Below are 21,699 nucleotides of genomic sequence, written 5' to 3' on the forward strand. Positions count from 1 at the left end.
TGATCTCTTGGTTATTTAGTAACATATTGTTTAGCCTCCATGTATTTGTGTTTTTTACATTTTTTCCCTGTAATTGATTTCTAATCTCATAGTGTTGTGGTCAGAAAAGATGCTTGATATGATTTCAATTTTCTTAAATTTACTGAGGCTTCATTTGTGACCCAAGATGTAATCTCTCCTGGAGAATGTTCCATGCGCACTTGAGGAGAAAGTGTAATCTGCTGTTTTGGGATGGAATGTCCTATAAATATCAATTAAATGGGTGATGTGTGCATTGGTGTAAGTGAAGTGTTAAAGTCCCCCACTATTATTGTGTTACTGTTATTGTGTTATTGTGTGAAACTGCTGTTAGCACTTACCTTATGTAATGAGGTGTTCCTATGTTGCGTGCATACATATTTATAATTGTTATATCTTCTTCTTGGATTGATCCCTTGATCATTATGTAGTGTCCTTCCTTGTCTCTTGTAAAATTCTTTATTTTAAAGTCTATTTTATCTGATATGAGTATTGACTACTCCAGCTTTCTTTTGATTTCCTTTTGCATGGAATATCTGTTTCCATCCCCTCACTTTCAGTCTGTATGTGTTACTAGGTCTGAAGTGGGTCTCTTGTAGACAGCATATATATGGGTCTTGTTTTTGTATCCATTCAGCGAGCCTGTGTCTTTTGGTTGCAGCATTTAATCCATTCACGTTTAAGGTCATTATCGATATGTATTTTCCTATTACCATTTTCTTAATTGTTTGGGGTTTGTTATTGTAGGTCCTTTTCATCTCTTATGTTTCCCACTTAGAGAAGGTCCTTTAGCATTTGTTGCAGAGCTGGTTTGGTGGTGCTGAATTCTCTTAGCATTGCTTGTCTCTAAAGCTTTTGATTTCTCCCTTGAATCTGAATGAGATCCTTGCAGGGTAGAGTAATCTTGGTTGTAGGTTCTTCCCTTTCATCACTTTATATATGTCATGCCACTCCCTTCTGGCTTGTAGAGTTTCTGCTGAGAAATCAGCTGTTAACCTTATGGGAGTTCCCTTGTATGTTATTTGTTGTTTATCACTTGCTGCTTTCAATAATTTTTCTTTGTCTTTAATTTTTGCCAACTTGATTACTACGTGTCTCAGCGTGTTTCTCCTTGGGTTTATCCTGTATGGGACTCTCTACGCTTCCTGCACTTGGGTGGCTATTTTCTTTCCCATGTTAGGGAAGTTTTCGACTATAATCTCTTCAAATATTTTTTCAGGTCCTGTCTCTCTCTCTTCTACTTCTGGGACCCCTATAATGTGAATGCTGTTGTGTTTAATGTTGTCCCAGAGGTCTCTTAGGCTGTCTTCATTTCTTTTCATTCTTTTTTCTTTATTCTGTTCCACAGCAGTGAATTCAACCATTCTGTCTTCCAGGTCACTTATCTGTTCTTCTGCCTCAGTTATTCTGCTATTGATTCCTTCTAGTGTAGTTTTCATTTCAGTTATTGTATTGTTCGTCTCTCTTTGTTTGTTCTTTGATTCTTCTAGGTGCTTGTTCTGTAATTCTTCTAGGTCTTTGTTAAACATTTCTTGCATCTTCTTGATCTTTGCCTCCATTCTTTTTCCGATGTCCTGGATCATCTTCACTATCATTATTCTGAAATCTTTTTCTGGAAGGTTGCCTATCTCCACTTCATTTAGTTGTTTTTCTGGGGTTTTATCTTGTTCCTTCATCTGGTACATAGCCCTCTGCCTTTTCATTTTGTCTATCATTCTGTGAATGTGGTTTTTGTTCCACAGGCTGCAGGATTGTAGTTCTTCTTGCTTCTGCTGTCTGCCCTCTGGTGGATGAGGCTATCTAGGAGGCTTGAGCAAGTTTCCGGATGGGAGGGACTGGTGGTGGGTAGAGCTGGCTGTAGCCCTGGTGGGCAGAGCTCAGTAAAAGTTTAATCCGCTTGTCTGCTGATGGGGTGGGGCTGGGTTCCCTCCCTGTTGGTTGTTTGGCCTGAGGCCACCCAACACTGGAGCCTACCCAAGCTCTTTGGTGGGGCTAATGGTAGACTCTGGGAGGGCTCACACCAAGGAGTACTTCCCAGAACTTCTGCTGCCAGTGTCCTTGTCCTCACAGTGAGACACAGCCATCCGCCGCCTCTGCAGGAGACCCTCCAACACTAGCAGGTAGGTCTGGTTCAGTCTCCCTTGGGGTCACTGCTCCTTTCCCTGGGTCCCTATGCGCACACTACTTTGTGTGTGCCCTCCAAGAGTGGAGTCTCTGTTTCCCCCAGTCCTGTCGAAGTTCTGCAATCAAATCCCACTAGCCTTCAAAGTCTGATTCTCTAGGAATTCCTCCTCCCGTTGCCAGACCCCCAGGTTGGGAAGCCTGACGTGGGGCTCAGAACCTTCACTCCAGTGGGTGGACATCTGTGGTATAAGTGTTCTCCAGTTTGTGAGTCACCCACCCAGCAGTTATGGGATTTGATTTTATTGTGATTGTGCCCCTCTTACTGTCTCATTGTGGCTTCTCCTTTGGGGTATCTTTTCTGGTGAGTTCCAGTGTCTTCCTGTCGATGATTTTTCAGCAGTTAGTAGTGATTCCAGTGCTCTCCCAAGAGGGAGTGAGAGCACGTCTTTCTACTCTGCCATCTTGAGCCAATCTCCCCTTAATCTTTAAGTGGATCCTCTAAGCAGGGCTTTTGACAACGTGATAGTCAAAGCGCATTTATGAATTAATGCTTTTTTTTTTTTTTTTTTTTGCGGTACGCGGGCCTCTCACTGTTGTGGCCTCTCCCGTTGCGGAGCACAGGCTCCAGATGCGCAGGCTCAGCGGCCATGGCTCACGGGCCCAGCCGCTCCATGGCATGTGGGATCTTCCCGGACCGGGGCACGAACCCGTGTCCCCTGCATCGGCAGGCAGACTCTCAACCACTGTGCCACCAGGGAAGCCCACGAATTAATGCTTTTAAAGCCACCTACTACTCAATCATGAATAACTCTATTGAAAAGTTTTTTTCTCGTGTCTAATGGGCAGTTCCAAGATGATACCATGGGAAAATATACATCAAACGTGGGCATTTGTCATGACACATTTTAGATATCAGATCCTAAACTTTGGCTTCCCTGCTAAGGCAGAGCACCAAGAACGTATACATACACTTGTCATCAGAATGGATATAAAAGGATTATAAACAAAGATCAGAATAATTGAGGCTGTGGAGGGACAGTGGTGATGCAGAATGCCCAGAGAAAATTGTGTGGGGCATTGAACGGTGGTTGGATTCTTAGATTTTTTTTTTAAGCCTCCCAAGCAAGATTTAAACTTTATTCTTTAGTTACTGAAACATAAGGCAGAATCTCCTGCTGTTCTTACTCACGTCTGAACTGTTACTAAAGTTTTACAGTGAAGCCCCAAGGCCTCTCCCTCTGTCACCAGAAGCTGGATTTAGCAAAAAAGATCCCTGGTCTGGAATCAGAAAACCACTCCCCTGGCCTTAGGAAAGTTACTCAACTTCTCTGAGTCTCAGTCTTCTCACCTTTTAAATAGAGATAATAATAATATGTATATCATAGGTCATTGTAAATATTAAATGACATAATATACAAAAGGGCTACGATGAAGACTTGTGATTTAGTACGTACTCAATGAATTAATATTGATTACTTCTTCCACATTCTTTTTGTACATTAACTTTTTCTCTCTTTTCCTTTTCCTTTGTTTTTCCCTTACCACAGAGCCCAACTGTAATTATTATTTGCAAGTATTTATTGAGCATCAATCAATTACTATTAAACAAAAGAAGAGTCAATACGTTTGTGAGGATTTACTAAGCAATTATCAGAAGCAACGGGCTGGGAGAGACTGTGTACTTGGTCCCTGCCCTGTGGGTACACAATCACACAGCAGTGCAGGCGGTTGTTCTTCCATAGCTTGGGGCAACATTTTTCTGGAATTGCTGATGATGGCTAACCTTGATAGAGCAAAGACCTGCAGTGTTTGGATTCTTAGGAAGCCCATTCCCATTTGGGAGCCAGAGGCTCCTCCGTAAGTGTTTCCTGGGATGGGGGGTGGGAGGGGGCTCCTTTCTCTGCCTCCTAGAGTCCCTGAGCTCCAGAGAACAGGCTCTGTGACCTCTGGGGCAATGACTCTCTCAGGGCTGTTTCTGAGAAGTGGGCCTGTCTAGAAAAAGGCTTTGCGAACCAGAGACATTCGGCTCAACTCTAGCTGGAGAGCCAGCTGCGGAAGCAGTTTCATGGAAGCCCCTCTGCTGTTTTCCTGCTCACACTTTTGTTCTACCTGATCTGCATCCCACCCCTTACCACACCCTTCACAGGATTAGCACTCCCAGCCTTCACATTTCTACTTCATCCACTCTGACATGTTTACAATTGCCTGAAAGAGCCTTGTCTTCTCTCCTTCATTTATTACAGGCAGGGCTGCTTCCTCTGCCTTTAATATTCTTCTTGGCCCAGCTCCTATTTGTCTTCAAGACTCAGCCCAGGTGCCAGCTCTGGGCAGTCTTCCTTCATCCCCATCCCACCAAGGTGCTCCTCTGTGCGCCTCTGGGGTTTCAGCGCTTGTAGCCATCGTGGTCCTCAGCAGTGAGTGTGTAGCTGCCACAACTGCCTACTCTTCTGGAGGTGCTTTGAGAGGACAGACCAGGTTTGTTTGTTTAATCTCTGCGTCCCTAACACAGCACAGTGTCTGATGCTTAGAAAGTCCTTAGAAAATGACAGTGGAACAAATTAACTAGAATCTCCGTTATGTTTCTCCCTACATACTCCATCTGCAAGTGAGCTGCTGTCTGTTCTCCCTAAATAGTTCCATACATTTATGCTGATAAAGTGTACACTTTCACCCACCTCCTTGAGTACTGGAAAGATTAATGCCTATTTGGCAATGAAAGTTTTGTAAGAAGGCTTGGAGGAAGGGGATGACGCGTGTTTGAAAATTCAGTAATGACTCTGATCCGTGGTTACTGCCGCATCGCTCCTGGATTCCACTTATAAAGAACTCAGGGGCTCTGAACTACTTAGGAAAGTGGTACAATTTTTTTAATGACTAGAAATGACCTCATATTACCCTACATACTTGTCAGATGAAATAAAAGAGATATTGTGAAGGAGCAAACAAAACAGCCCCCAATTTGATTCACATACTCTCCAGCCTCCAGGTGGGGAGAAACAACTGTTTGTTTGTTAGTTTTTTAAAATAGTGTGGACTTCCAAATGTTTCTTTTTTCTTTCCTGAGATAATATGTCCAGACATCACATGCTACATTGCCATAGGCAGCAATTACAGAAATGAATCCCAAAGAAGAACATTCGCGGGGTATCAGTGGCTGTTCGACTTGACTTCTTAGAAATCCATAGGGAGGTCCTCGGCCGAGTAATAGTGAGGATTTACTGAACACAAAACACTTCCCCACAAACAACTAGCACTACTGTATCCTTTCATTTTCTTCAAAATAAACTCTTCCACCTACCTTTGCTTCAGGGTGCCCTTGGTATAGATGGCTGTCGTTCCATGAGTGACAACGGGTAGAACTGGGGGACTCCAACTTCAACCTACTTTCCAACAATATCACCACCTAGAATTTGTGAAATAAATGTAGAAAAAATGGCTTTAAAAGCTTGAATTTTTGAGGAAACCTTCAAAGATGAGCATAAAAATATGCAATGAAAACAGAATGGTTGCAATAATTCTTGTATCCCCAGGATACCTCCAAGAAAATGCCCTAGGACTTCCCTGGTGGCACAGTGGTTAAGAATCCTCCTGTCAGTGCAGGGGACACAGGTTCGAGCCCAGGTCTGGGAAGATCCCACATGCCACGGAGCAACTAAGCCCATGCGCCATAACTGCTGAGCCTGTGCTCTAGAGCCTGTGAGCCACAACTACTGAGCCCACGTGCCACAACTACTGAAGCCCGCGCGCCTAGAGCCTGTGCTCCGTAGCAAGAGAAGCCACTGCAATGAGAAGCCCGCGCACCGCAACAAAGAGTAGCCCCCGCTTGTCGCAACTAGAGAAAGCCCATGGGTAGCAACAAAGACCCAACGCAGCCAAAAATAAATAAATGAATAAATAAATTTATTTAAAAAAAAAAGAAAATGCCCTAAAGATGTCACCATAGAGAGATAAACATTATCACTATCAGCAAAGAAAATTTACACAAAATTTTCTAAAGTATAAGAAGGGCTTTGACCAGCTAAGAGGTGGTGTAATTATTGTAAACAAAAGGTATGGGCTGTAGTAACAGATCAAGATCAAATTCTGTTCCCTCACTTAGTAGCTGCGTAACTTTGGGCAAATTACTTAACTCCATGAAGCCTATCTTTTCTGTCTTTAATTTGGATTCCTGACTGCCTCATAAACTTATTTTTAATTCATTTGCACAATTATTAAGTGATTATTTATTGAGCTATTACTAGAAACTAGACACCATGCTGGGTAATAAGATACAATGTTTTCTGTCAAGGATTTCATTGTCTAGGAGCAGAGACAGTTGAATAAATAAAATAATTGCAATACATTGTGATACCTGCCTTAATACCGTAAGTTCAAGGTAGTATAAAGGAGAAAATGTTCAGTCCATGTAGGGCAATCAAGGAAGGCTTCGAAAAAGAGATGAAGTTTAAGTATCCTCTAAGGTTCAACAGAAGAGCTGAGGTAGGGAATAGAAAGACATTGAATGCAAACACAACGGAATGCTCAATGGCATGATGTGAGAAACTCTGAAACTTCAAGAGCTTAGGAAGCATCAAGTGGCTCAGCATGTCGATACATTTAAGTAGCAGCAGAGGACTGGGGACCATCCGGATGAGAGCGCTTAGCGAAGGAAGGATGACACCCAGGTTTCTGTAGTGGGTGACGAAGTTGAGGTTCATGTCTCACTGAGGGACCTAAGAGGAGGGACATTAAGAAGAAGGGATGATGAAGATAAAGGGGCAACTTAGGGACAAGGTGACTGTGAGGGTTCTGTGAAATGTCTAGATGAAATGTCTTGTAAGCAGTTTAATGTACTGGTCTGGCGCTCAGAAGAGAGAACTGACCTGGAAATTCAGGTCTGGAGGCCAGAGCCTCACATGTAAGACCAGATGAGCACTTGGGTCTTTTCTCCCACACAGGGTGGCCTCAAGGAAAATGAGGAAGTCTGAGTTGTGGGGCTGGTGTCCAAGGGGGAATCCGTGCTTCAGTTTGCAGTCTTGGGGGAGGAGTTGTAAGCTTGAGAAACCCTGTGGTCCATTTTTAGAGCAAAGCCGCCATCATAATCTGCCAAAACCCACAAGTACCGTCAAAATTATTCGTTATTCGCTTTCATTTCTTTAACATTTTGAATGAACATAGACCATAGCAATACCTCTTAAAAGCCCTGTCTCTTTCCCATTTATGTCCCTCTCATCACAAACTGCTCCTCCAACCCTCATACATGTCCTGAAAAGCCTCCACCCCAATCTGCACATCTCCTGTTCCTATCTCCCTCCCACTTCCCCAAAGATGAGTCTGTAAGGCAAGAGAGGCTTCTCTGGGGGTGAGGGAGGAGAAGAAATAAAACTTGCAAAGTCAGGATCCTTTTAGAGGCCAGGAAGAGGGGAAAGGTTGGAAGGACTCATGCATTAATAATTTTGTTCTTGTTACAGTAGACTCAAAAACCAAGCTGATCATCTAAATAAGTCATGCATGCAAAGAGACTTAGCAGAGAGCAAGGATCCTGTTCCAGGAAGTGGGATGGAAACCAAACAAGAGAAGAAGGTTCTAAGCAGTGGATGAACAGTGTTGTCTAGAGAAATGCCCTAGGCTGCAGGGAACTGCTGCAGCAACTTGTATAGGTTCTAGTGATCTCTGACACCGGGAGAAAGGAGCCATTAAAGGTCCTGGTGAGGCCCGGACATCACTGGAAGAGGTATAGAATGAGAAGAAAATAAGAGTCAGGACAGAAACTTAGGGAGCAGATTGTAGGAGAAAGTCAACGAAGTGTTCTGGTGAGAATCTGTCAGGAGGTGGAAGAGAACGAGGAGTGTGTGGTGTCCTGGAAATTAGGAAGCATTTCTTAAGGAGACAGTGTCAAGTGTGTGTCCCATAATCATCAAGTTTGATAAGAAATGGAAAGCATCCATTGGATTTGGCATTGGGAGGTCACTGGTAACCTTAGCAAAAGCATCTTTAGTGAAATGGTGGACGCAAAAGGCAAACTGCAGTGTGTTCATAGAGAGGGAAAGATGAGAAACTTGAGACATGAGGACAACCATCCTGGGAAGCCTGTCTGAGGGCAGGAGGCAAGACAGCAGCTAGAGGAGTCGGTCCCCTTCTCTCTTCTTCCCCTCTCCCTCCCTCCTTTCCTTCCTGACGGGCAAGACTTGGACCTCTTTAAAGGCTCTTGGGTAGGATCTTATGAAAGAGAGTCTAAAGTCCAGAAAGGAAACGATAGAGAAGGAGGGTGGGTGAGGGGGAGAATAGACAGAGGGATTCACCTTGAATGAGAAGAAGGAATACCCCTTCTTCTGAGAGTGGAGGAAGGAAGGAAAGTGGCAGATACAGGAAGGTTTTAGTGGGAAAGCAGGAGGTGATCAGCGAGGAAGTTGAGGGAGTTTCTGTCTGCTAGCCTTCAAGTTCTCTGCAAGGCAGTTGGCAAGGTCATCTGCTGAGAGTAAGGTATGGAGGCAGGAGCTGGGTAGAGGGACATAGTGAGAGGTTTGGAACAGTGACAGCAGGAATGGGATAGGGGAGAGAAGATACATGGCAAAAGGCTTGAGTGTGTGGGACCACACGTTAGAGACACCTAGTATATTTGAGACTTATAGTATATTTTTCCCCAGCTGCACCTGGATGAGGTGCAGAGATGCTATCATGAGATGTGTTCAGGGACAGCAGGTTGAGACAGGTGTGGCCTTCGATAAATATCTGCTCCCCTACTACGAAGTACAGGTTGGTAGAAGAGAAAAACATGCAGTTGTGACTTTCCAATGGGAGAAAAATGTTTTCATTTGGTGATGTTAATGTCAAGGCCATTGAAGGTCTTCTAAGATGGTTGGTTTCAAGTTTGGATAGATAAGCTGTAATATCAGGCGGTGCCACTTGGTTATTGGACCTGGGGCTGTGAATGCTCTTATCCTGAGAACACAAAAGGGGTAATCAACTCCCTTTTGCCCTACTCAAGTCATGGGAGACAAAAGAATCCCAACAAGTCCAATTCTATTGCCCTTGTAGACAACCTTCAACATTCTAGGAAGCAGTAGGACAGTGACTTTTGGGGAATATGCTCACAAAGTGTCCACATACAAGGCCATTTCTTACAATTATTTCATGAAGGCAGAAATATTTCTTTTTTAGAAAAGAGATTTGAATTCAGATGAGGCAGGCTAAACATAACAGAGCAAGAGCCAGAATCAACCAATTTGTCCTCTTTTGCCTGGCTAAGAAAGTGAACCAAACTTCTAGCATATACAAGTCAAAGCAGGAGAGAGACATGGGGGTGAATCAGACACATCCCCAAGAAGGTACTGAAAGGACTTAAAAGTAGGGCTGAGGCTTCCTTGAAGAAGAAGAAATTCTACCTGTGGATAGCAGCTTCACTCTGTGCCCCAAACCCCAGGCTACCCTTCCTGATGGATTTTGGATTCTCCTAGTCAGCTCCCCAAGTCCTGTAAACCAATCACAACAAATCTCTCTCTTTTAAATTGAAGTATAGTTTCAGGTGTAGAGCATAGTGGTTCAGTATTTTTACAGATTATACTCCATTAAAATTTATTACAAGATAATGGCTATAATTCCCTGTGCTATACAACATATCCTTGTTGCTTATCTATTTTATACCTAGTAGTTTATATCTCTTAATCCCATACCCCTAATGTGCCCCTCCCCCCTTCCCTCTCCCCTTTGGTAACTAGTTTGTTCTCTGTATCTGTGAGTCTGTTTCTGTTTTGCGTATACATTCATTTGTATTATTTTTTAGATCCCACATATAAGTGATATCACAGAGTATTTGTCTTTCTCTGTCTGACTTATTTCACTAAGCATAATCTTCTCTAGGTCAATCCGCACTGCTGCAAATGGCAGAAATTCATTCTTCTTTATGGCTGAGTTCCATATATTATATATATATATATACACATATACTATATATATAATATATATATATATACTATATATATATTATATATATACTATATATATATTATATATATATACTATATATATATTATATATATATATATACTATATATATATATGCCACATCTTCTTTATCCATTCATCTGTTGATGGGCATTTGATTTGCTTCCATATCTTAGCTACTGTAAATAATGTTGCTCTGAACACTGGGGTGCATGTATCTTTTCGAACTAGTGTTTTCATTTTCTTTGGATATACGCCCAGGAGTGGAATTGCTGGATCATATGGTAGTTCTAGTTTTAGTTTTTTGAGGAACCTCCACACTGTTCTCCATAGTGGTTGCACTAATTTACATTCCCACCAACAGTGTAGGAGGGTTCCCTTTTCTCCACACACTCACCAACACTTGTTATTTGTAGACTTTTTGATGATGGCCATTCTGACAGGTGTGAGGTGATAGCTCATTGTAGTTTTGATTTGCATTTCTCTAATAAACATATTTCTTGATATCTGTCTCCTACTGGTTTTGTTTCTCAAGAGGAACCCTGGCTGATACAGTACGTCCTTCAGATGGGTTGTGAAGATTAAATGAAGTAGTGTGTTACTGTATAAGAAGCACCTGACACAGTGCCAGGAACAACAAAATGGAGTTGCAAAATGCCAGTTACTATCATGATGGCTTGGAAAACACAAAGTTGAGTCTAGCTGACTCCCAACTTGACTCTTCACCCAGTAACTTGGTCAAGAACTGTAGCTACTGGTCTGGCCTCTATCACTAATTCAATGTAAACTTGAGCAAGCCACAGCCTCTAAGGGCCCTAGTTTCCTTTCTGTACAATGAGGGACTGTGAACCAAATGATTTTTGTACAAACTCTTTCAGCTTTGATGTTCTCTGGGTTAGTTTTGACCCAGTTTATTAGATTTTTATTAGGTCGCTCTACTTCTTCCAGCCACCAGACAAGATCTTTTTCATTACTGTTACATTCAAGGCTGCTTCTATACAAATGACCCTCTAATTACTGGGTGGTTTATGGCCTGAGAATGCAAACCAAGTTTAACATTAACCTGAGCAAAGCATTTCTGTTATTTTAGTCAGTGATTATACAGCTCCTGTTCTACCCCAGAATACAGGCCATATGGGATGTAAAAAAGCATTCAATCTGGTCCCTGCCCTCAAGGAGCATGGGGGGGGGCATCTAAAAATCCAATACTACTATGAGAGAGTATATAATCAAGTCTACGAACCACAGGCTTTGAGAGAAAGGGGACAATAAGATCACTCTGAGCTGGAACGATAAGAAAGGCTTAGTAAAAGAGGCAGGGATTTAGAGAGATGAAATGTCTATGTAAGAGATGAGAGAGAAGTTAAATCTTCTGCTCTTGCTGTTTGTCAAGTATTCCAAAATTGGATGTGTGAGATTTGGGGAGCTCTTTATATTGTTGCTTGTCTTTGTTGCCGCAGATGATAGAAAGGTGGCTGCTTCATAACTTCAGGCTTTCTCTCCTGTTCTCCCTGGCATGTCCTGTGCAAGGATGAATGGGCAGCAGGGGTACCACCCTGCATGAATTTACCTGCAGACACCATGGCAACCCCTATCATCCATGTATTTGGGGAACCCCCTACAGGAGATTAAGTCCCATTAAGGTGGGGTCCATGCTTCTCTTGTCGACTGCATAAATATTTATGGACTAAATCACTAAAATCACTGCTCTCCAGAATATAGGAGACGTAAATGGAAAGGTTTCCTATCTGAACCTTTCGATGGCATTAAAACTCTAAAAATAGTGATTCTTATACTTCGGAAATTCTCTGATTTTCAACGTCAGCCCAATCTGAATCCCTGCTCCCACTCCCTGCAAAATGCTGCTTAAACGCTGCTGGCAGGGCTTCTTATCCAAAGAGCCATTGACAGAACTACTGCCAAAAACCTGCTGGAGCTGAACAAAAAAACCAGTGGGTGTGGACAGAATTAACGTCATGCTTGAATGACAAGCAAACACTAGAAGAATTAATTTTACAAGCTCACCTTTGAGATCAGATAACAGCAGCTTGACTTTTTAAAGACAATACTCATTTTTATCAGTTTAATAAATAGCTCTTAGCAACACTGACAGTTATCTTTAATGGACAGAAACAGAGAAGCCTTATTAACAGTTAAATTTAAATTGCTCACTAATCTTACTTTAGTTTATTGCCTCTTTCATGATGATCTTTTGCTAAATGAGTCTAAAAAAATACTTGGTGATGTGTGCAAACAAGCCAGAAATTCACAAGACTGTGGTCTAATGAAAGAAAATAAACAGGGTTTACAAATAATTCAGAACACTGAAAGAGGCAGTGTTTGGGGTGTAAATATAGATTTTTACAAACAAGATGTTAATAATCATAGGTCAATATTCATATAAGGATTGCTATAGAGATTGGAAGTGGAAAAAATGTCCTCTGGATTCAGAAATGTCTCCTAGTCAATTGCAAAATAATTCTGTACATAGGTTATAAACATTTATAATCCAACAGATTTTTGCAAATGTTTACTGACCTCCAACTATGTGCAATGAATAGTTCTCAAAACATACTCCATCCAATCAAGGCAATCAGTCATTCCATTTTTATCCAGGGCTGCACTACCAGTAGTCCGGGTAATGCCGTGTACATACAATGTCCTTGCCTGTCCAGCCTCTATGTATTCCCCCCTCTTCTGTTAACAACACCTGAATTTTCCTTGGGGGAACCACTCTCCCCCATTCCACACTATGTGTTTCTATGGGATTGATCCCATCCTCCCAGCTCCAAGGGTATTCAGGTGATCATGACCTGCTCAGTTGTCCTTTGGCCACAGTAATTGATTTAGAGATGGGCATAAATATAGACTGAAATAGAGATGAGTTTGGTGATATAAGCCAGGCTAACAAGACTAACTTCTGGGCTTCTGTTGGAAAAACTTGCGCAAGAGAAGCTTCCTTCCCACAGATTGCAAGTTGTAAGGGTGATGAGCTAAGACCCTGCCTAGAAAGACACCAACATAGAAGATGAAGAGGGAGACCAAGTGCTCTTGGGTATTTTCCACTTGCCCCCAGATCTCTCTCCTGCTCTCTACCAGCTGACTAAATGGACGCGATCTACCTCTCTTCCCCTTTGGCTTCGAGGTGGCAATGCTGTCAGGAGATCAGAGACATCAGGTCATTTATTTCCCAGTCCCTTTCCGTGGGGTCCCCTCAGGTTAGCTCTCTGCTGAAGCCTATGGCTTCTGTCAGGGGACCTGTTCACATAGCTCACTGTCTTCAGGTTCCAGGATCCATACTTGCTTTATTACTCCTTTAGGCCTAGAGATGGTAACGATGTCCCACTATTAACTGTTACTTGCTCTGGTACTTCAATACCCCTTGTAATTTCCCTAAATCCTGCTCTCATCTTTGTAAGTAGTCCTCTTTTTAAAACCTGCACACAACACCACCAAGGGGTGGGCAAAACACCTAAGCCACCCTCTGGCCCGACCCCTGGACACACCCCTACCCTCACCCCATATAAGGAACAAGCTTGCCACCCGCTCAGGGAGTGAGCAAGCAAGAGAACCTGTTGTTTGTTCTCGCTCCCCGCTGCTGCAGCAGGGGCCCCAGTAAAGCCTTGCCTGAAAAAAAACAAACCCTAATTGGATGGAGCCATCTATTCCTGCCAGGACCCCGACAAATCAAATGACATTATCTGAGTTCTGGATTCAGACATACTTAAAGGTAACGACACTCCTGACTCCTCAGTTACTTGAGCCAATAAATTCCCTTTTTCCTTAAGGCTGTTTGAACTGAGTTTTCTGCTGCTTACAACAGAGGGTCCTAATACAGTTTGTTAGGTTCTTTTGATTGCATAGACTTACACGAGACTCTTACAAAAGGGGAGGTGGCATTGTTACGGACTGAATTGGGCCCCTCAAACTTATATGTTGAAGTCCTAACCCCCAGTACCTCAGAATGTGGTTGTATTTGGAGATAGGGTCTTTAAAGAGGTTATTAGGTTAAAATGAAGTCATTACATGGGCCCTAACCCAATCTGACTGGCATCCTTATAAAAAGAGGAGATTAGAACACAGACACGCACAGAAGGAGAACACTGTGAAGACACAGGGAGAAGACAGCTATCTATGAGCCAAGGAGAAACCAACCCTGCCAACACCTTGATATCAGACTTCTAGCCTCCAGAATTGTGACAAAATAAATACCTGTTGTTTAAGCCACTTAGCCTGTCGTACTTTGTTATAGCAGCCCTAGCAAACTAACACTGACACCTATAAACTACAACTGGGAAAGACATTTCTAGAGGCCAATGACTCTCTCCAGCTCTCTGAGCCAACATGGTCTCTTAGCTAAGTTATCTGTGTCCCTCTGTAAATTGGTTCCATTCACCTTTATTACTCACTGGCCAAACTTTCCATATTCCCCACAATCCAAAGGAACCTAAACTAATTGGCTCGGCTAACTACCATTGATACTAGTGGAGCGAGACCTCTGCACTGCTCCACCTCGTGGGTTTCTGGCCAGCACTGGGTAAACTGCTCTGGATCATATGCCTTCATCTGGTTCCACCAGTGGCTGCCCTGTGTAGGGGACAAGTACATGCTGGTTCCCTGCATAGAAAGTGGTGGGAGGGTCAGTTTCAGGGAGAAAGAGAAGCTGGATACAGCTGGTATTGGACAAGTCCAGCATTTGGTCTCCGGGGCTACTGGCATTAATAATTACAGGAAAACATGAATACCAACACATACTGCTCATATCTGGCTTCAATTTTTACTGTAGTAGCCAGTTCCTCATTTGAGTTACAAGACCCACTTTCTTGACCCTGAGTTTTATAAGATGACCTAGAATCCTTACAATAACCACACTGCTTTGCTTGACCTCGTTTGATGTGTTTATGACTTGAAAACAAAAAAAAAAGCCTTGATGAAAATAATCTCCAAAGAGAACAGTAATTCTGTCCAGGGAAGAGGGATCTGTTAATGAGTAAACGTGACTTTTATGGATTATTCCTGACAGTGCTGTCAACTTGGTGACCATGCTTTGATCTCTTCACTTCCTCATGTACAGAAATGGAAGGAATACTAAAGGACGTCTTCCACCTCCCAGTAATGCTGCCGGAGAATCTTAAGAAGGTGCCTCATGGGGTCATCTACTCCTACCTCAGACAGGAATTGTTTTCTTCTAGTTTCTGGAACCCTAAAGAAGAGAATTTTTTTCAAATTTCCTGAAATGTTAACTTTTTCCCCGTCTCCACCGACTTCCCAGCAGCTCTTTCTTTACTTACTTCCTGATACCACAGAGACAGAATCAAATGGGCACAGACGTAAGTGTCACAATTTGTGGCGCTGACACCATGTACCCAGCAGTGTGATCCCATTCCTGTCAGTAGTCATTTCGCCCTTGGGGGAGGTCAGGAGTGGTGCGTGGCAGCTAGGCTGGGGTGAGGGGAAGCTTGTGGGGCCCTGAGGCTCTCAGGCCTCCTCCTGCGCAGGAGGTCCATCCAGCAGGGTGACCGGGGCCATTTCCCTGGCATCCAGGGGCCTGCAGGTGTGGGAGTCTGAGTGCATGGGAGAAACTTGATCCTTTACCAAAGCTGGATATTTTGGGACAGGTTGGGGGGCGTGGCACACGTGGAAAGCATCTTTTATTTACTAGAGACAAAACGTAAAAACATCGGAGGATTTAAGCTGAGACAGCCGCAAGATCAAATTTTCACCCTGGAGAGATTACTCTGGATCACCATGAACGGAGAGCGTTTGGAGATGGGCAGGCTGGAGGTAAAGCCGGGCTCAAAGGCTGTTGTAGGAAGCCAGGCCAGAGGTGACGATGGCCTAGAAGAACTGGAGCCAGTGGGGATGAAGAGAGGAGGGCGCTGAGAAAAATGTAGGGATTACAAGTGTGGCTAGGCCTGCTGTCCAATACCCCAGGAGGGACATGTGCAAAGGTACATCTGCGGGGCCAGGATCCTTGGCTTTGGTGTTGAGGAATTGGATGCCATGGCCAGGACCAAGGTAGAGCCACTCTGCCCTCAGTCCTCCTCTCTGCCCAAGGCCAGGAAAGAACTTAGAGACCTGGCAGCACATTGTAAATTCCTTAAAAAGACAGGAATAAAGACACAGACCTACTAGAGAACGGACTTGAGGATATGGGGAGGGGGAAGGGTAAGCTGTGACAAAGCGAGAGAGAGGCATGGACATATATACACTACCAAACGTAAGGTAGATAGCTAGTGGGAAGCAGCCGCATAGCACAGGGAGATCAGCTCGGTGCTTTGTGACCAGCTAGAAGGGTGGGATAGGGAGGGTGGGAGGGAGGGAGACGCAAGAGGGAAGAGATATGGGAACATATGTATATGTATAACTGATTCACTTTGTTATAAAGCAGAAACTAACACACCATTGTAAAGCAATTATACCCCAATAAAGATGTTAAAAAAAAAAAAAGAAATTAGTTACTGACGCAGCCCAGCTCTGGCTGGTCTTTTAGGGAAAGGAGCTATTTAAGAGGGAGGAAAACGGGGATTAAAGCTTTGAGTGGCAGTAGAGGTAAAAAAAATCTTTTCCTAACCATATTTTTACCCTTCGCCTTCCAGCCCCCCTCCATTTTAGGGACCCCCTGAACGATGAATACTGGAGGCCAGACTTTTGTCCGGTGAGGTAGAGTGTATATTATTGTCATGTAACTATTTGCTCTCTCCTCTCCTCCCTCCACTGACAGTAGGTCTGACGGTGTGACTTGCTTTGGTCACTAAAATGTGAGCAGAGACTTAAACTGTGCTTGTGTGGTTTCGCTTAGCCTTTTGCCTTCCTGCCCTTTGCCATAAAAAGAGCCTTTTCCTTCTGCTTAGGCCCTAGAGTAGGGGCAGAGAAGCAGACCTGAACCGCCTGCAGGTCGGAACAGAACCACTGCAGGCAACCTAAGATCCATGAGCCAGATGCCTCTGTTTTATAAGTCGTGGAGATCTGGGGGTTGTTTATTACACAGCATTATTGCAGTAAGAGCCGACTAACATAGAAACTAGTCGTTGAAAATGTGATGCTGCTGAGATAAAAGCATAAAATATGTGTCTTTGGTCTTGGGACTAAACAGCAGACAGCAAGAAAGTGTTGGAAACTGGAAAAATGATGATCCATCTTATGAAGCAGTAAATATCTGGTAGAACTGTCACCTGAGGTAACCTGAAGGCAGAAAATGTAACTCACGAATACGTGGTTTTGGGTGAAGAGATTTCAAGATACGGTTGCTGCTTTTCATAAGGTCTTTCAAGAAGGAACTGACCTGCTTGCAAGCAGGAATGAAAGAGTGAAGAGTGACTCCATAAATTCCAAGACTTGCAAATTTTAAAATAGAACTGTGTCTCATCTCCAAATAGAACAAGAAAAATTGAGAAATGTTTAAAGCCACAAAGGCTGATTAAGATACGAATAAGACCCAGTCTCAGGACAAGGAGCAAATAAAAGTCACCATCGTACTCTTTGTAAGACCTTTGAATGGATTAAGGTGGCACCCAGTAAATTCTTTCATCTGGACAAAATAACTTGTAGAAAAGAAATAAGGACTAGGTTTCACAAAACTTGATAAACTCAAACTACCTGTAATTAAGTCTAGAGAGAGGGAGGCATGACTTGAAAATGATGTGGATATGGCTGTTGTCTCATGGAGCTAACTTGAATCCACACACAAAAAATTTTAAGAGTTTCTGAGAGACATTTAAGTCCCAAAGCAGCCTTGCCGGGATTAAAAAAGACTGTGATTTTTTGTTTTTTTCCCTAAATGACATTGTGACTCTTTGAGCCATAATGAAAGATCTTAGGATAATAATAATGTATCAATATTGGTTCATTAATTGTGACAAATGTACCATATTACTGTAAGATGTTACTAATAAGAGAAACATGGTGTTGGGTATATGAGAACTCTGTACTCTCTCAGCAACTTTTGTGTAAATCTAAAACTATTCTCAATTAAGATTTTATTAAAAAAAAAAAAGACCTTAGGGTCCCCAACATTCTACAGGCAGATAGTAGGATGAGGAAGCAGCTCAGCTGCCAGGGAGGACATATACTTCTTCAGATGTGACCAAAAGGGGTAATGGAAAACTACCTCCCCCAAGGTGGGGCCAAGAGCCACGAGAACAATGGAGAGAAGAGCTATTCCCAGGGAAGAGAATTGGAGCCTGAGCAAGGAACATGCCCTACCTCCAGGTTGGGAACTTGGCAATCTCTGCCCAGTGAGATTTTAGAATTGCTACAGATCTGTGACTGCTTCCCCTTCTGCAATGGGCTATTTATTTTTGGAAGCCTGTCTCTGTTCCACTATGGTATGTGGTGTCCTAAATAATTTAGGATTATGGTACCCCAGAATGAAAGACCCACAGAACGTACCTGAACCTGACTCACAGCTCAGAGTACGGCTGCCACAGCTGCCCAACCAACCTGTAGGCAAGATATAAAAGTTTTGTTATCGTAAACCACTGAGAATTTTTTGGTACATGGCAAAACTTGATTAATACATCTGGCAAAGGTTCCCAAAGAACTGAGGAATGGCTCTAGATGGGATCTGAGCCTACTAAAGGTGAGAGAGTAGGTGGAGGAGAAAGTTGTAGTACTTCTCTAGACAACGATCAGCTCTATTTCCAAAATCAGGTTAGAGTATTCGAAACATCACATCCACAAGGTATATCAGAAATGTCCTCAAATGACTCGAGTCCAGAATTTTTAATCAAACTTTAATAATTAGCGATACTATTAAAACCCAGACAATAACTATAGTTCCAAACAAGGTCCTATTACAAAGAAATTTCTTGGGAATGAGACTGAGATATAGAATGTTAATGAATCTTAGAACCGCTTAATGTTTTTGTTTTTGTTTATTTATTTATCTATTTATGGATATTTTTAGAACCTGTTAGATCATTTTTATGAAGAACACACAAATTATAACAAAATCGCAACTGCATTTTTCTAGTACCTTGAAGGCAATTATTAAAATAAGCATCTGAGATAAAAATTAACTCCTCTATTTATATAAAAACATTAAAAATTCACTTGTTCATTTGTTGAGCCATAAACTTACACCCATTAAGATGAATATAGGAAGAATTAAAACTCTTTTATTGCAAAATAATTTGAGTCTGCCAACAATGGATAAATTAATAATAATTTTGACATTTATTTTGCTCCAATGCAAACTTTATATATTTAATTTCATGCTAAGCAATATTTGATATAACAAAATACCAACATAAAATAATTCAGATTTACCCATGGAGTTTGTTTTAATGGGAACTGACCTATGTTTAATGATTGCAAACCACTTTAACAGGTTTTACTTGTTTATATAAGAGACATTTTTAAAAAGACATTTATTTTTCACTTTTCCTGGCATTAACTAGGGACAATCTTGCCACAATTCTACTTTACAAAACTACAAGGAAGGAACGCTCAATTTGATGTTCATGTGAAATATAATTACCCACTTTTCTTCCTTTACAACATGTACTCCATAGACAGGATGACAAGCCAAGGGGTACATAATACACTGCCTGTCATTAGTAACAAGTATGCTCTTCTGAAATTACTTTACAATAGCACGTATTCAGAATACCCTTTACTTGCCTTTTGGACTACTATGGATATTATAGCACTTTAACAAGTATCGCCTGTTTCAAATCAAAGATATAAATAGGAATTTATTAAAGAAATGAATAGACCAGGTACAATCATAAACAAGTATTGTAAATTTTAACATATACAAAGTTTCATCTCTGCCCATGACTCTTAAGGTGGTTACACGGGCAGGCTCTGGGTCCCTATGCCAGGATTGCCGAGAGATACAGCTCCTCCATATTGTCCTAAAGAAATATCACACTTTCTCCAAGGCTCTTCAAAGCCCACCTACCGAATGAAGTCTTTCTTGAGTCTCCCGAGCATATGTGAGCTCTTCTTCCTTTAAATCCATACCATATCTGGTTTATCCCTCCATAATAATGATAAAGCTAATAATAACCCAAATCCCACTGACTTATCCTTGAGAACTTCCAATATGCTTCATCCACGCTGAACTCTACATTCGCCATCCCTCTCATTTCTTCTTTGCAGCACTCCTACAAAGCAGGTGTCATTATTCCCACTTTATAGATGGGGAAACTGGGCAAAGATTTGAACTCAGGATTTAACTGAGTTCTTTTGTTGTTGTTGTTGTTAACAATCTCTGATTTTAATGAGACTCAATCTCAAGGGAAGGTCATAACCGTCTCCACGTGATCCTTGACTGAAACGGAAGCTCATGTGTTTGGCCCAGCTACCTTAGATCTCTCTCACCCCAGAATTCCAGTCTATTTTCTCCCCTTAGTTTCTTGGCTCTTTTCAGCCCCACCACCCAGCAAACTGTACCAGCCTCAAACCCAAACAGGGTGCTCCTGGCTGAGGACTAGCTTGAGTCATTTCTCTCTCTCATTTCTAGCTGATGCTACTCATGATCACAGTATCATCTGAGGAGGAAGGTGTAAGCTGGAGGTAGAATATGCTACCACAGCATTTTGTTTGTTTAAAAAAATGTTAGGCCCTGGTCCCCTCCATTTTTTCCCTCTTATATCCAAATTCTGACACCAGAGGCATGAGTTCAAGGTGCCATATGCTTCTCTGGTGCCTGTCTATGGGCCAAATAGAGGAAGAGTATGCTGGAGAGAGCACTGACCAGGAAGATGACATCAAGCCAACGGTGACAGAAGTTGAACTGCAGCTCTCTAAGAACTTCGGTGACTACGGTGCGGTACTCCAGAGGCATGCTCATTCGGATCAGCAGCACAGAGGAGACGAAGTACGTGCCCATTACCTGTGCTAATAGCGGGACAATGACATTGGAGGACTTACTGCTGGATATGGCATAGAAGAACTTGGTAAGAGCGATCAGCACCCCTCTAATAGGCGTGACAATGATTATTCCAATTAGAATGAAGGAAATGTGCTGGGACCAGAACTTCACATCAAATGGGATCCCCAGATAACTCACAGTGATCTCAATGCCTCTTGTGACTGGATCAGTTTTCCCAACTTGGTCAAAAACGATATTAATGGTTGCCATGAAAATTTTCCAAACATAGTAAATAGAGAACAAGTAACCCAGAAAATTAAAATATTTCCCCTTGAAAGTTTTGGGAGTATTCTACTCTCTCCTTGGTAGCATAGAGATCAGCTGTTTCCAGAAAAAGCTGCCTGCTTAGTTCTTCCAAAGCATCCACTTCCTGTTGAATAAGAGTAAGATTTTCACTTCCTGGTACTGAAGTGGTAACACTCTTTATCATTCCCCAGAATCCTGATGGTTTGTTATGCACCTCCCCTTTCTGGAACATAGTAGCTTCAAGGACAGGATTTAACTCCAAAAATGGTGATCTTAACAACTCAGCTGGAATACTTGGCTTGCATTTGAATTGTATGTGATTTCTGTCTCCCTATTCAGTCGGGGAGTTCTTTGGGCAGGTACCATATGTGACCGGCTCTGTATCACTTTATATCCCTTCATAGTGTCTTGCATAGTAAGAAGTGAAAACAAATACTGGAGCTACTCTTTCCACATTTAAATGTCTCTTAAATTGGAACACGTTCAATTGGTGTCTTGATTTACAT

General features: G+C 42.3%; 1 protein-coding gene and 1 pseudogene across 1 annotated transcript in view; both read right to left on the minus strand.

The window, feature by feature from the left end:
• The window catches only part of LOC125961652 (ATP-dependent RNA helicase DDX3X-like), a 491,072-nt gene that overhangs the window by 3,702 nt on the left and 465,671 nt on the right, over positions 1-21,699 (minus strand). The window lies entirely within an intron of this gene.
• LOC101271121 (Golgi pH regulator-like) lies at positions 7,083-21,627 on the minus strand (annotated as a pseudogene).

The sequence above is a fragment of the Orcinus orca genome, chromosome 17, assembly GCF_937001465.1.
Source record: "Orcinus orca chromosome 17, mOrcOrc1.1, whole genome shotgun sequence".
Classification (NCBI taxonomy): Eukaryota; Metazoa; Chordata; class Mammalia; order Artiodactyla; family Delphinidae; genus Orcinus; species Orcinus orca.